Below are 13,437 nucleotides of genomic sequence, written 5' to 3'. Positions count from 1 at the left end.
CATATTTGGTGTTAATTGCAAGACTTTAGTGTTATATCGGTGGTTTTAATTATTTAGGTGGCTTTTATTTTGAAGTGGACACATTGCAGGAACTCCTACACACCTGCAACACATGGACAGATTAAGGAAGCATTTAAAGGACAGGTTGCTGTTGGGAAGAGAAAGTTGGACAGTTGAGTTTGAGGCCCATCTATGGAGGACACCCAGGGGGACGAGGACGATATGGGTGCTGGTGGGGCCAGGCGTGATATGTTCTGAGCCCTTAAAAGTACTCATAGCCACTTACCTGTAAAGCTGTGTTCACCAGTGTTGGGCACACTACTTTGAAAAAGTAATATAGTTATAGTTACTTCTCCCAAAAAGTAACTGAGTTGGTAACTATGTTACTCCACTACGAAAGTAACTAGTTACCAGGGAAAGTAACTATTACGTTATTCTTTTTTTCTTTTAAGTTGTAAGTAAATGTCAAAGATTTTGGATTTTAATTTCTAACTGTTCAAAATCCTTTTTTGAGCTTGACGTTCATTTTAGTGTACTCTTCATCAATGTATTTAGAAAATGTCTTTGTGCACGGCGGAGCTGCTCCTCCTCTTGGTATTTTGCCTATGAGGGCTCTGAAGGAGTCTGAATCAACTGTTGACAACGGTAACATGTTTTCAACAACATAACGGTCTATCGGTTCGTGAAGTTATGTCTGTGTCACAAGTTTTTGAGGAGTAGGGCAGAAAAATCCAGCTGTGGCTGCTTGGACGGCGCGGCTCCGTGTCCTTCTCTGTTAGCGGAGCTCACCTTAACAGCACCCGCTTGCTACCACCATTAGCGGCGTCAACGGTGTTTCTGGCCGCTAGTTTAGTAGAAGCGCGGGCCGTCATCAACCATGGCTGATGTTGTACCTGTAGTGGAAGTCCCAGATATGGTGGAAAACCAAACGCAGCTGTGTCTGGATCCATGGCGTAATCCGGAGGAGCACACAGCTGGGTGAATTTCACCGCTTTCTCCAGGAACTGCGCCTGGACGACGGTCGTTTCCAATATGTTATATGTTATTAAGAGGTAATTTCATGTATTTTGTGATGTTACCTAGCAAAGCCAAACAACACGGGCATATATTATCTTGTCTTTGTACTCCTGTCTACTCTCTCCTTCTTCTTTTCCTCTTCTAACCTCTCACTCGCTCAGCTCTACGCCTACTCATTCACACCTGGAAGTGACCTCAACTGAAAGAGGCGTTTTTCACTCCTCAACACATTTTCATCTCATGTCCTCTTTAGCTGCCTTTCTCATTTTCTCTTCTTTATGCCCTCTCACTCCTCGATATCCAGACATCCACGTCTGGCATCTTCTCACCGCATCTTTACTTCTCTCCTCCTGGCTCTCTTCTTTCTCCGAACTTCCCTTCTTCTTATCTCTCCTCCTCTTCTACTTCCTCTCCCAGATCCACAGATTTTTTTTTTTTTATTTTTTGTCTATTTTCCTGGCACTGAATCTTCTTGTGGTCTAGTGGAGTACCAGACTGCACCGGCCTTTTTTCACCCCTGCTGAGCAAACACAAATTTAACAAAAACTGCAATTGATTTTCTTCCAGCACAGCACACAGACCCAAGGATAAACCCACCCATAAACACAAAGAAGCCCTCCCCTTCACACAAATCAGTCGTCAACCTTGAAACACACTAGAGTTTGTGACAGTGAAGAAAAACACACCTAACAGTTAAAGACGCACAGAAAGAAAGGGAGAGACATCTGCCACATCGATGGGATGAGATGCTATCTGCCTTCTGTTCATGATAACACATGCAGAGTGACAGGCAGTGATGCAGTGGTGGTGGCCACGCTGGCTCCAGGCAGCAAACCAGCAGGACTGGAGAAAGGCCGCCTCGCCCACTTATAAGTTAAATAGGACACAAGGCAGAATAATGACAAGCCACCCACAGATATACATTAGCAGGTGTAAAAAAACAAAACAAACAAACACAAAGAAAGATGTTAAAAATTGCGATTTAACTGTGATTTCAGGGTCCCTGAACAAGAGAAAGAAAGCTCATATGGACATGCCTTTAGTACATCCTACCCCCCCAAGACGAGTCCTATTACCGATCAGCTGTGACTCAGCAGTATGTAGTGTAAGCATATGCAAAGTCAGTGGAGGATGAAGCTGTAAAGATGTCAATGTCTGCCGTCATAGCGCCAGCCTCGTTTGGCAAGGGCGTCTCCTCCCTCTGACTAAGAAGAGAGACCACTCAATAAAGCTGGATGGCAATCTGGAGGCTAAATCCAGCCATGTCTTGGCCTCCGACAGGATGAATTTACTTAATAATGAGTGCATTTGGAATTTACGGGTAACAGCGAGGAGGGTCCCGCTTCTCAAAAAGAACAGGCTTTTAATTTGAATCCGCCAACTCACGCAGTCTCTGTGGATTTTGGTAGTTATACATACAGCGTCTTCGCTCAGCAGCAGCGACGACAATCCCAATGAAGCCTGACCTGCATTATGTTTGCACATCACAACGGGAGGGCCCGGTTGGTAAGACGATAAGATCTTGGAAAAAAGAAATGACTCTTTTTCTATTTCCACTTCCTTACTTTACTTTAAAAAATTTTTTTTTTTTTTTACTGGTATCAGAAAATAGAATAAATGGACTTGTATGTAAAATATATTCAAACATTGGTTATATCTGAAGGAGATGCTTTTGGCTTGCATAGGTGTGTGCTAATCTCACAAAAATAAATCGTGTTTCCTCCCAAGGGAATGGTTTCTCATCAGGGCAAGTACGTGACGCTGTTATGACTTTGAGCTGTGGTTCCCAAGCTGTGAGTCGAAATCCCCCAAAGAGAGGCAGGCTAAATCTTAAGGGCCTTGGGACAAAGACATGGGGGGAAGAATCATTATTTGGCTGACCTATTCAAATCCATCAGGTTAAAAGATGGAAATTCCCTCATTTTAAAGGAATGAGCTCAGAGTTCAGCACTATGCACCAGCAGTTAGAAAGCTATTTCTTGACAATAATCTCCCTGGTTGGCTACTTCTGACAGATTTTGTCATTGTGCTGGCATTGCATACTTGAAGTTCTGCTTAAGTTGAAGTTGAAGAAAAATTGTCATTTGAAATACGTAGTTTTAAAATGAAGGAAAAGTCTCTCAATTGAAAGCCACACACACTGGAGAAGGGATGGGTGGGCACAATATAAAACCAAGGACTGCTGTGTTAATAAGCGACTAGATTGTTAGGAAACTCAGCCTCAGTTGTGGGAGATTAGTGTAGCTTTTGTGTTGTACATGTTAACTTGTTAGCTTATTGTTTCCCAACTAGTCCGACTGGAGCGAAGAGAAATAAAGTGAACCTTCAACGCTTGCTATCATCACATAAATGCTCTTAACAGGTGGCTCCTTTCCAAAATGAATCATTCCCACATCCCAGCTCCATGATAACTCTACAATAAAGACTGGAGCATCAGATTTCAGTATGTCAGTGGATTATTTCAGCACTACTTGTCCATCAGAGAGGTAAAGCTCAAGAAATATTGACAGTATTGTAGGTCAGTGACCCTTCTCACTGCCGTCTTTGCAGAGATTGTTACACTGCTGAACGGCTACAAAATTTTGACAATTTGATCAAATCACCCGGCAAGCTCAGTTTTACCTGAGAACTATCAAAACCACACCCAGCTTTGTTAGCTAAAAGCTCTTTTGCTTTTTCATCTTTTCTGACCTTTAAATATACATACAATGTCAGATAATGACATCATGGTGCCCTGGACTTCCATATATGGGCGTGCTCGCTGCACCGCCCCCTCCTCTAGCTCGGCTTAGGAAGTTATACTGCTGCGAACTGCTCGATTCGTAGCTGCAACGGCTCCAAGAAAATATCTGGGCAAGTTGACTTTGTCAAGCTCTGCTAAAGAGGCAAGCACCAGGCAAAAGAGGATTGAAACCAGCAAAAGCAAAATACCTTCGTGTTTGTTCACGGCACTTCAAAACAGATTGTTGTCATAACCTGGGATCATACGAACATGGATTAGTGGCTAGCCTGAAGCTAACGGAAGCTGCTGTTTCTTCATTACTTGATTGTTTTGAAGAGTCAGAAGCTGTGACTAACATTTTCCAGTATCCTAGCTGTGTTTATTTTGTGGGGGTTGTGAGTAACATTCTCCTTTTTATTCTGAACTCCTGCACCAGTGAAATGAGGCAGGAGTGCTCAGCAGTGCTCCCCAACTCTCCTGAAACCCTTGGAATGGTGACCAATCACAGCGGATCGGACTCAGTGGGAGGCGTTCACGGAGCAAGCAAAGCAGAATGGTAAATTACACAGAACATTTGAACGGGATGCAGAAAATAACTTGAGGAGAGACAGCAAGTAGCACAGCGTCCTGATGGTCAACAAAGCTTTCTGTGCGGTCAGTAGTGTCTAGCTGCTCTATAGGAGTCCAAAATAAATTACAAAGACTGGAAAATGCTTATAATAGCTCCCCTTTAGAATTAGCAACAGTCTGCAGCAAGAACTAACTGTTGCTAATGCATCACACCACATATTGTAGCTTCTAGGCACTTCTTCTTGGCTGAAAATGAAGAATGATGAATATTTTCCTCTGCTGTCTCGGCTCACAGGAGGGAAGTGTGGATATCTTGAGTGATTGATGTTAGGTGCCAGGGTTAGCGGCTTAGCTAGCTGCAGCGTAACAGCTTGTAAACATACCTCCAAGTGTCATTTCTGACCTCTCAGAAGCTGAAAATCCCTGCTAGTGACTCACCATATTCTCCCTCTACTCTTGTTCTGGCACACTGTTTAATGTGCACCAGCTGATTAGCTTTTAGCCTGCAGACTGACTTTAGCAGCAGCGCACTTCTCCTTACTGTTTGTTTGCTCTGTGGCTCATTGACAATGTAATATCAAAGCCAATAAAACAAAAGTGTAATTTCTGTCAGACTGTTTCATGATTCAGGTGAGACACAAAGGTACCATAGACTCCCTCCATCATCCTCTTGTCTCTGGCAGTATTTTAAACTTCCCCTCCAAGCTTGGTTCAACTTGGCTAGCTTGTCTGTCAGCGTTTTGTGACAGGCCATGTTTAATCTCCCAGAGTTTGTCTCTCCCCGGGAAGAGACCATTCCAGCTTCATACGGTAAGCACAGTCATGAGTTTGAGGTTTCTTTTTTTAAATTTAATTTTCTCCATTTCACCATTATAATTGTATTCCTTGAAGGGATGAATTATCTACAAGGTGACAAGGGTTGGGTGCTACCCTGGCAGAGAAGTAGCATTTTCAACTAACATTTCATATCTTTGCTTGACTTTAAAAGGACAGATTTTATTGGAGATGCGGGGGAGCAGGAGGGGAGGCCACAGCGGGATTCTTCAGACATGACGGCAGCCTAAACCAGGAAGGATTTGTGTTAACTCTCTTGTTAGTCCTATCATTGCCCAACAGGCTCATTTCCTCTGCAGCTTCCGCCCCACATTGCTTGGAGGCAAAGTGCTGTTTAGCATAAATGTTTCAGTAGAAAGCCTTCCTATATTTACGTGGATGTGAGGCATAAATGTGTTTCATTACAAACACATGATTGACTGGGAGTCCTGAGGAAGACTACAAATAAAAGCTGAAAAATCTTTTTCTCCTCTCTCATTTTTTTTCTCCAGCCAAATTCACCTCGCCCTGCCTGAACTATTGCAAATGAGCTCTCACCCACAGAGGAGGGCTGCCCTGCTGCTTGGCCTCACCGAGCCCCCGCCTCGCTCCACTGGCCCCTGGACTTGCCACTCAAAGCTTCCTTCTTCCATTTTCCAATGTGGCCAGGAGCCAGCTGGCATTATTGGAGTTTTTAAAAGCTATAGCCTCAAACATTCATCCAGTGTTTCAACACGTTGGAGACAGTTTCCCTCCCTTTTCTCTCTGCCTCACTTCATCTTCATTTCTCACTCCCCTCCTGCTCTTTTCTAAACTTCTTTTCCTCTTTCCCTCCTCTTTTCCCTTAATCCTTCGCCTTATCCCCAGAGCTCACTCCAGTGGTTCGGTGTGGCCTAGCTTCCTCTAAACCCCTCTCATACAGACAATCAACACTGCCAACACAAATACGAGCTTCTACCATATTAAATTCAGCTCCTTCCTTCTTTTGCTCTTCTCGGAGTGTGTGGGGTCTGCTGCTTAGATTTAATTTAAGTTTCAGGAAAAAGGTTTAAACACACTTTGAATGACAGACCTGGGCGAGTGTCCTCAATTTTCTCCCCAGCTGTATTTGTTATTCTGCCGGCAGGAAGGTTGTGGTCCCCGACAAAATAATTACAACCTCAGAAACCACAATCACTGTCCAATGAGGTGTATTAGATTCTTATTGTTCTCTACCTATGTGTTTTCCTCCGATTCCAAACTAAAATTACCAATGAACTTGAAAGGGACAGGAGGTGTGTTAGCAAAAACAAAATTTTGAGCCAAATGTTTTGAGAATTGCCTGTGTCATCATTCTATATCACTGGCGGGGAATATGTCCAAACTCTGCAGCAGAGGAAAATGAGCACATCTGTGCAGGGTTCAAGGCTCTCGGTGAAGCAAACAACAGAGCATCTGTGTTGTTGGAGATGCATATCCACAGTGAGTAGGGCCTCTTTCCAATGAACGCCCTAGAAAGAGAGACAGATTGGAATGTCATTTCCTTAGATGAATTTGGATGAATAATTCAGCTGGAAATGAGCTAAATGCTAGTATGAATCGCAGCTTTGTAACTAATCTGGAGCCTTGTAGTAGCAGTGATATTAGACGGAGATAAATGGTTGCTCTGGCTGCTTTTCAGCTTTTCTGTATTGTTTGCTTCATCATGAGGGAGAAGCTTTTTAATGCGGTTGCCCTGACATGGAAATGAGCCACTGCTCCCTTGCAGGGATTATTTAGACACAAAGTGGCCCCCATTAGTTTTGGCCTTCCACTAGTTTTCTCTTCCTTCTGATTTAGATGTTATTAGTGTCGGTATCTTTATTCTAACTTAAATCATCTTGTCATGTTCATCATTAGCAGAATCATTATCATAGTTCCCGTTACAGCATTTGCATTCAGGCGTCCTCCTCTTCATCAGCAGCAACCAATTTCTTATCATTAGTATGACTTATGGTGCTCTCAGATGCTATTTATACACTTCTGCACAAGAATCCAGAGTGGTTGGCTGTCTAACCATTATAGAACCGCTTCCTCGTTTATAAACCAGAGGCGTATGTGCAGATTTCACTTGTTTCCTGTGCTAAACACACTCCAGGAACACTTGACTGTGTACACGCACACTCATATTCCACAACTATGAAGAAAATGACAGTACTGTGAATTTTATCAATTCTAAGGAACCAACATGTCTGATTTTTGGAACTTGCCTTTATCAAAATTTTGCATTTTCTGACTTAATATCCCGAGGGCGTGTTTTATAGCACATACCAGCAAGCTGGCAGAGTCTCATGATGTCAAAAGAAAAGTTTCAATCCAAAGAACTTTTTCAAGTAAACTAATCATTTCAAATAACGCTCCCATACTCAGACGAGATAGTTTAACGGCAACTTTCTGAGAAAGTGTTTGGGGATGCTAGTGAATATTTGACACGTAATTTGTTGCTTCGACAAACAGTTTTAGAATTTTTATTTAAAAAAAAAAATCAAAATCTTATTTTGCAGAAGAAACTTTTGGGAACTAAATAAAAACTGCTGAAATAATTTACCAGAATGCTGGACATAACGTTCCCAGCTCTTTTATGCAGCAAACGTCTCTCCTTATAAGGAATGTAAGGAATATATCCATGGCGGCAGGTAAACAGGATTTTACGCGGAATATTAATGTTCCTCAGTCATGTACAACAACAGTTTAGTGGACATGCTGTCATTATCTGAATTTTTGGCATAAAAAAAACAACGAATCAAATCTTGAGTTGATGTAAATGAACTGACAAAGTTTATCTTGTTGCACGTTCCATGTAATTATATCCGTTAGGTTGGCTTTAACTTCTTGGATGACTTACTCCTTAAAATGTATGACTTTTATTTGGTAAGTTCTAGAAAATGAAAATGACTGAACTAAAAGTCATCTAACTACATTAATTAAGCAAATGACAACCTTAATAATATATAAACTGAAAGTGAATCCATATGAGGTGCACAACATGTCACACTGACTATTCTTTTTGTGTCACATCTCTCTCTCTCTGAATCTTTTTCCAGTGTGCTACCCATCCATGTACTCTGCTGCAATATTTATATACACGCACGTTTATACCTCATATAGTCACCATGAACACATCGCATGCCAAAACCAATGTGGGCTCGTTTTTTTCCTGAAGCTACCCATTCTATTTCTTTCTTAATGGAGTATTTGTAGCATATCCTCAAAGGCAAAAGTCATAAATCATCAACTCAAATTGAAAGCGCACATACGCCTACTACAAGAAACTCGACTAAATAATTCAGAGCAACAAATCCTAACAGGCCTCCAAAACAATCTAGTCTATTCAGCTACAACAAAGAGGTGCCTCCATTGTGATTCATAAAAGAATACACTCCCCTCACAGTAACTCAATATTAAATCCAGAAGGAAGATGTTTTATAATTGGAGCTTCAATCAGCAACATTTACAACTGCAAACTTAAATGACCCCTGATAACTTTTCAGTCTAGCGTATATTTTCTTCTTCATAATGACGTGAATTCACTCCCTTAATAACCGTAATCAAAGGTGGTTTCAGGATTGCCTATCAGCAATGAAAGAGAACATGGAGGACTCAGGAAAAGACACCTTTCTATCCCTCAAATTACATCACTTCAAATATTCTCGACGCAAATTACCATTAGTGATCGTTCATTGGTATAGCACTCGCTCTGACACACCAAATCATCCCGTCCTTCATGGCATTTTAATATTTCATTTCTCAGTTTGACAGCTGAATCACGGAGGACTCTTTCCTGCAACTCTTCACACATCTCTATGGGACGCAGGTACGACGGTAGTTAGAGGGGAAATTATTACATATTCCTCTCAGAGAACACACGCAGAAAAAAACTTGACAAAAGAATTAGCAAATAAATGAAAACAGTGACATACCAGGAACGTAACAAACCCTCATGTGCAACATCTCCAGTGTGCAATAATTACGTATCAACCGGGCAATCATTAATACTTATACATGTGCAACTGCTGTTGTTGTCTGTTGTTGTGTGTCTTATTCTTCTATCGTGTTTATATTTATATTTTTTACATATGTTGTTTATATCTATATTGTTATTCTATCCACTTTGCTGCTGCAAAATTGTAAATTTCCCCATCGTGGGACTAATAAAGGAATATCTAATCTAATCGAATGTAATTTCAATTGAGGAGAGAATGAAATGCATCCTCTTACAGTTTAGACACAGGAAGAAAAACGCAACAAATTTCGAGCAAATCGTCTCCCCGTACAATGAAATCACTCATAATAACATTAATCCCCTCAAGGCATAAGTGAAACTTTTTTTTTTTTTTAGCTATCTACATTATCCAGAGAATAACCCACGACTATTCACTCATTTATAGATAAGATGCTATTACCAAATAATATTCTCAGATCCAGCATTTTAGATCAAGAGCCTCGGGGTAATATAGAGCGCTGGCAGCGTATAAGAAGTGCTGCTATGCAAGAAAAAGTAAAAGTGCTCTCATCATCATCATCATTGTGCTTATCATTATTATTATGGGCTACTTCTTCGTTAAACCCATAATGATAATTAGCCCATTTGCCATATCATGATCGGCATCATAAATGTTCTTTTAGTAGTAGTATTCCAGCGTGATGACAGTCTTCCTCTTCGTCATTTGTCATTAATACCATCGCCGTTAATACCCTTAGTCAGCTCGAGGCTGACCATTAGTGGATTTAGGCTCTCCAAGAGCGGCGACAAGGATTCTGCTGGCCGAACTAATCCTCCTTCAATAAACACATACACGAGCTTTACAATTAGAGGGAACAACTGTAGTGAAGCGGGCGCGGAGGGAAGTTGGTTAGGGTTTACAAGAGCTCCAGCAGTAATAAAGGACATGACAGCAGGGGCTTCACATCTGTCTGAATATGAAGGACGTTACTAATCAGCTGATAGACAAGCAGCCATAATCATGATGCATGAAACCGCTGATGCCAATCAGCTAATGCAGCAATGGGGGGAGAATTAATGCTTACACACCTCCATTTTTTCACGTCTTCCTCATCACATTTATTGCTTCATTATCTTTAAATCAGATTCAGATTTAAAAGGTGCCGTATATCCTGGAATAAAAATGGTTTTGATTGTGTTTTATGTGTTTCATTAAATCAATATAACCTGTTAAACAACCAGTGTCATTCCTTCAACCCAACGAGATGATGTTCCCCATCAGCTTTACAAGCTGAATTACATTGGGTTGTTACATCACAGGAGGACAGCCAATAGAGACAAAGCACATTAAGTCCCGCCCACACTCAAACAGCTCATTGCTCTTCTTTGGTTTTGTATCGGGAGAAAGTTTCTCAATATCAGTTCTGTCTGCAAGCAAAGAAATGGAAAACTATCACTTTTATTGGGACAGAACCAAGAACTGAATTTTTATAAGTTGGTGAACTGAAAAAGGTCAGAAAAGTGGTGGATACAAGCGTTAATGTGAGGTATCAAACAGTTTTTTTCCCCTCTCTTTGCTAAGCTAATACAATTGCCTGCTAGCATACAGCTAATATGCCCTGAAAGCATTTTTTTTCTTTCCCCAACCAACATTCTGGGAAGACCTGCCCTACTGCCTCTGATTGCCTACAACACATTTCCTTTCAGGCGCCTTGTAATTGGAGGCTCTGCCTTGTACTTGCTGCTCTGGTGAACGTCGGGAGTGTCACTATGCATGCAGCGCAAGTGATGATCAGGGAAAGCGAGTACAGTCATTGCTAGCTAACGAGAATCTTACTTGTACATCTAATCAATCACAGCTCAGGGGGCCGATTGTGTTTTTGCAGACTTGCATTGATCTGCTTAAGTCAGTCTTTTCAGGTCTTTACAGCACATTTTGTACCGAGTCTATGCAGAACTAGAGGCTGAAATAGTTATTTAAATAATATTGAAGAAAGGATCATTTCCAACAATCAAGGACTCTTCCCCAAGCACTGTAATGGTGAATAAACACAGTTTAAATTACAGTGAATTGATCATTTTTTTTCTGAAAGCAGAACATGTTTGCTAGCTATGATTTGACGAATGTGATGTTGTTTGTGTGGGGAGTAGAGAACTCGTGTGTGGATGCATCGATGGAGGCAGCTGAGACGTCAGTGGAGCGTCACACAGAGTAACTTATGTTGTAAATTTAGACCATGGGGGGGGGGGGGGGGTCACTTGTGCTCTTGACTCTTTGGTGTATTGTCAATTTTTCCCGCATAGCGACACTTTCCACACGCTGCCGGTACTCTGTGAACTGCATTACCCTGGGGCACGGACGTCCATTGTACATCTAGATTATGACTCATATTTTGTGATAAAAATAAGCTGTTTTCCTCAGTGCAAAGCAGACTTACTGAAGTTTATGAGGATTTTTTTTTTCACACTGTACTTCAGTAATATATATAGTTATGCTGTCACTTCCAACACTGGTGGTCTGGCACTACAGTACACTACAGTAAACCCACCCAGGACCAGCTTTAGTAGGTCATCCAGTCAGATTAGCCTCAAAAGAACCCCTGACGTAATTGGAGAGGCTCCGTCTGTCAGGTTAAAAATAGCTTTTAGAATATAACTGGGATTTTTACACGATTGCAAATATCCCTGAATAAATTTGCTTCATATCTCACTATGAAATTAAGAAATTTCCATCCACAAGTGCACATGGCTGCAGTGGACTGACATACACAGAGAGTGATGGGGCCCCGTAATCAACATTATTTCTTTCATTAGGAATTTCATAACCTACTCTTGGGCCCACCATCTTCTTTTTCTGAGTTAAAGCAAAGTGCCACTCTGTCATTACAACCAACATTTTGGGGGATGGTGGAATTGATAAGCTTCAATGACATGTCTGCATTTTTTTCGCAGAGGTGAAAAGTCAATATTGCTGTCAAGTAGCAACCCTGATGTCAAAAAGAAACAACGATGTAACGTGGATGTGTTAGAATCTCCGGCTGATGTCACATTTAAGTTAGCGGACACGTTTTATCCAAAAATAGGCATACAAATAAGTCAGTCATTGCTGCAGGCTTTTCTTCATTTGATGTCACATCCTCAAGTATTTGTTGTGTAATAATTTGGTTTGGATGCGATACAACAAATGAACTCTTATTGCAAAAACATATAGAAGTGACAGCAGTTAGAGTTTTGTAAACGCTTCAAAAACTAACCCTGAGACGTCGTATTTCAAACAATCACATTTCCTTAACTGTGCATTATGTTGCGATGCACATATCCCTGGATATGGACGAGCGTTTGAAATGATGGGGTGCGGAGTCAGGAGGTGAAACTGCTGCTCCTTTACGTGGAAAGGAGTCGGTCGAGGTTGTTCAGGCATCTCATAAGGACCCCACCTTTAGGACTTCTTCTTTTGGGCAGCAATGAGGAGGCAGCAGCAAGGGCACGGAGGACTAGGTGGAGGGACCATGTCTCCCGGGAACAGTTGGAGATCCCCTAGTCAGAAGAGGGGACCTTGGGGTTCTTTGCTGAAACTTCTAACTGCACAACTGGAATTTAGTTAAGAGGTTGAAGATGGGTGGATGGTGCAACGTATCATTGTATGTATTTCACTGATGTGGGGGAGGGGACAACTGACTGTATCCCTATACAATAATGTTGGGTTTTTTCCAGTAATACATCTTGATTTGTTCCTGTGTCTCTCAAGATATCACACAGAATTTTTTCTCACTTGTTGCAGCAGGATATTGATTTGTCAAATCTTTTAAATGTCATTTTAAATGCTGCGACACCACTTCATAGCCATCAAAAACCTTTTCTAATATTATCCTGTGGCTCTTTACCCTAATTGTCATCATCTTTGACATTGCCTCTAATAGTTTGGGGAGGTGCAGATGAGGGAAATGATTTTCCTGCACCAACAAGGATTGTGGGAGTAAAGAGCCCACAGGCGCAGAGAGACGAAGCAGACAAGGACAAGTTGATGCACTGGTATGAGAACGCAGAAACACAAAGTGAGAATAAGAAATTGATCACTTCCTCAATCACCCGAGGGAGCTGCCTGCTGCTCAGGGAAGGGTCGTTTATAGATCTGCATGCGCATGTACACGCACGCACACACACGCACACACACCATCTTCATGTGAATCTTAAGTAAACATACGCCTACATCCAAACCAAAAATACACACCCCTCTCACACACATACAGAGTAATAAAAAGACAAAAAAAAACACCCAAGCGTCGTAGTAATCACCATTCCTGTCACATACGCAAACACAAATAATGACAATCCCTATTTAAAATCCTGGGAA

The 13,437-nt window shown here is 41.5% G+C and overlaps 1 long non-coding RNA gene across 1 annotated transcript in view; it reads right to left on the bottom strand.

Annotated features, from left to right (window-relative positions):
* Window positions 1–1,068: 1,068 nt before the first annotated feature.
* The window catches only part of LOC147242807 (uncharacterized), a 37,184-nt gene continuing 24,815 nt past the window's right edge, over window positions 1,069–13,437 (bottom strand). The window contains exon 4 of the long non-coding RNA XR_015110643.1: window positions 1,069–1,534. This is a non-coding gene — a long non-coding RNA (uncharacterized LOC147242807). The remainder of the gene's footprint in view (window positions 1,535–13,437) is intronic.

This window comes from Aulostomus chinensis, chromosome 20 (assembly GCF_037954235.1).
Source record: "Aulostomus chinensis isolate RoL2024-O1b breed Wild chromosome 20, RoL_Achi_v1.0, whole genome shotgun sequence".
NCBI lineage: Eukaryota > Metazoa > Chordata > Actinopteri > Syngnathiformes > Aulostomidae > Aulostomus > Aulostomus chinensis.
This window is presented reverse-complemented; position numbering and strand designations above follow the sequence as displayed.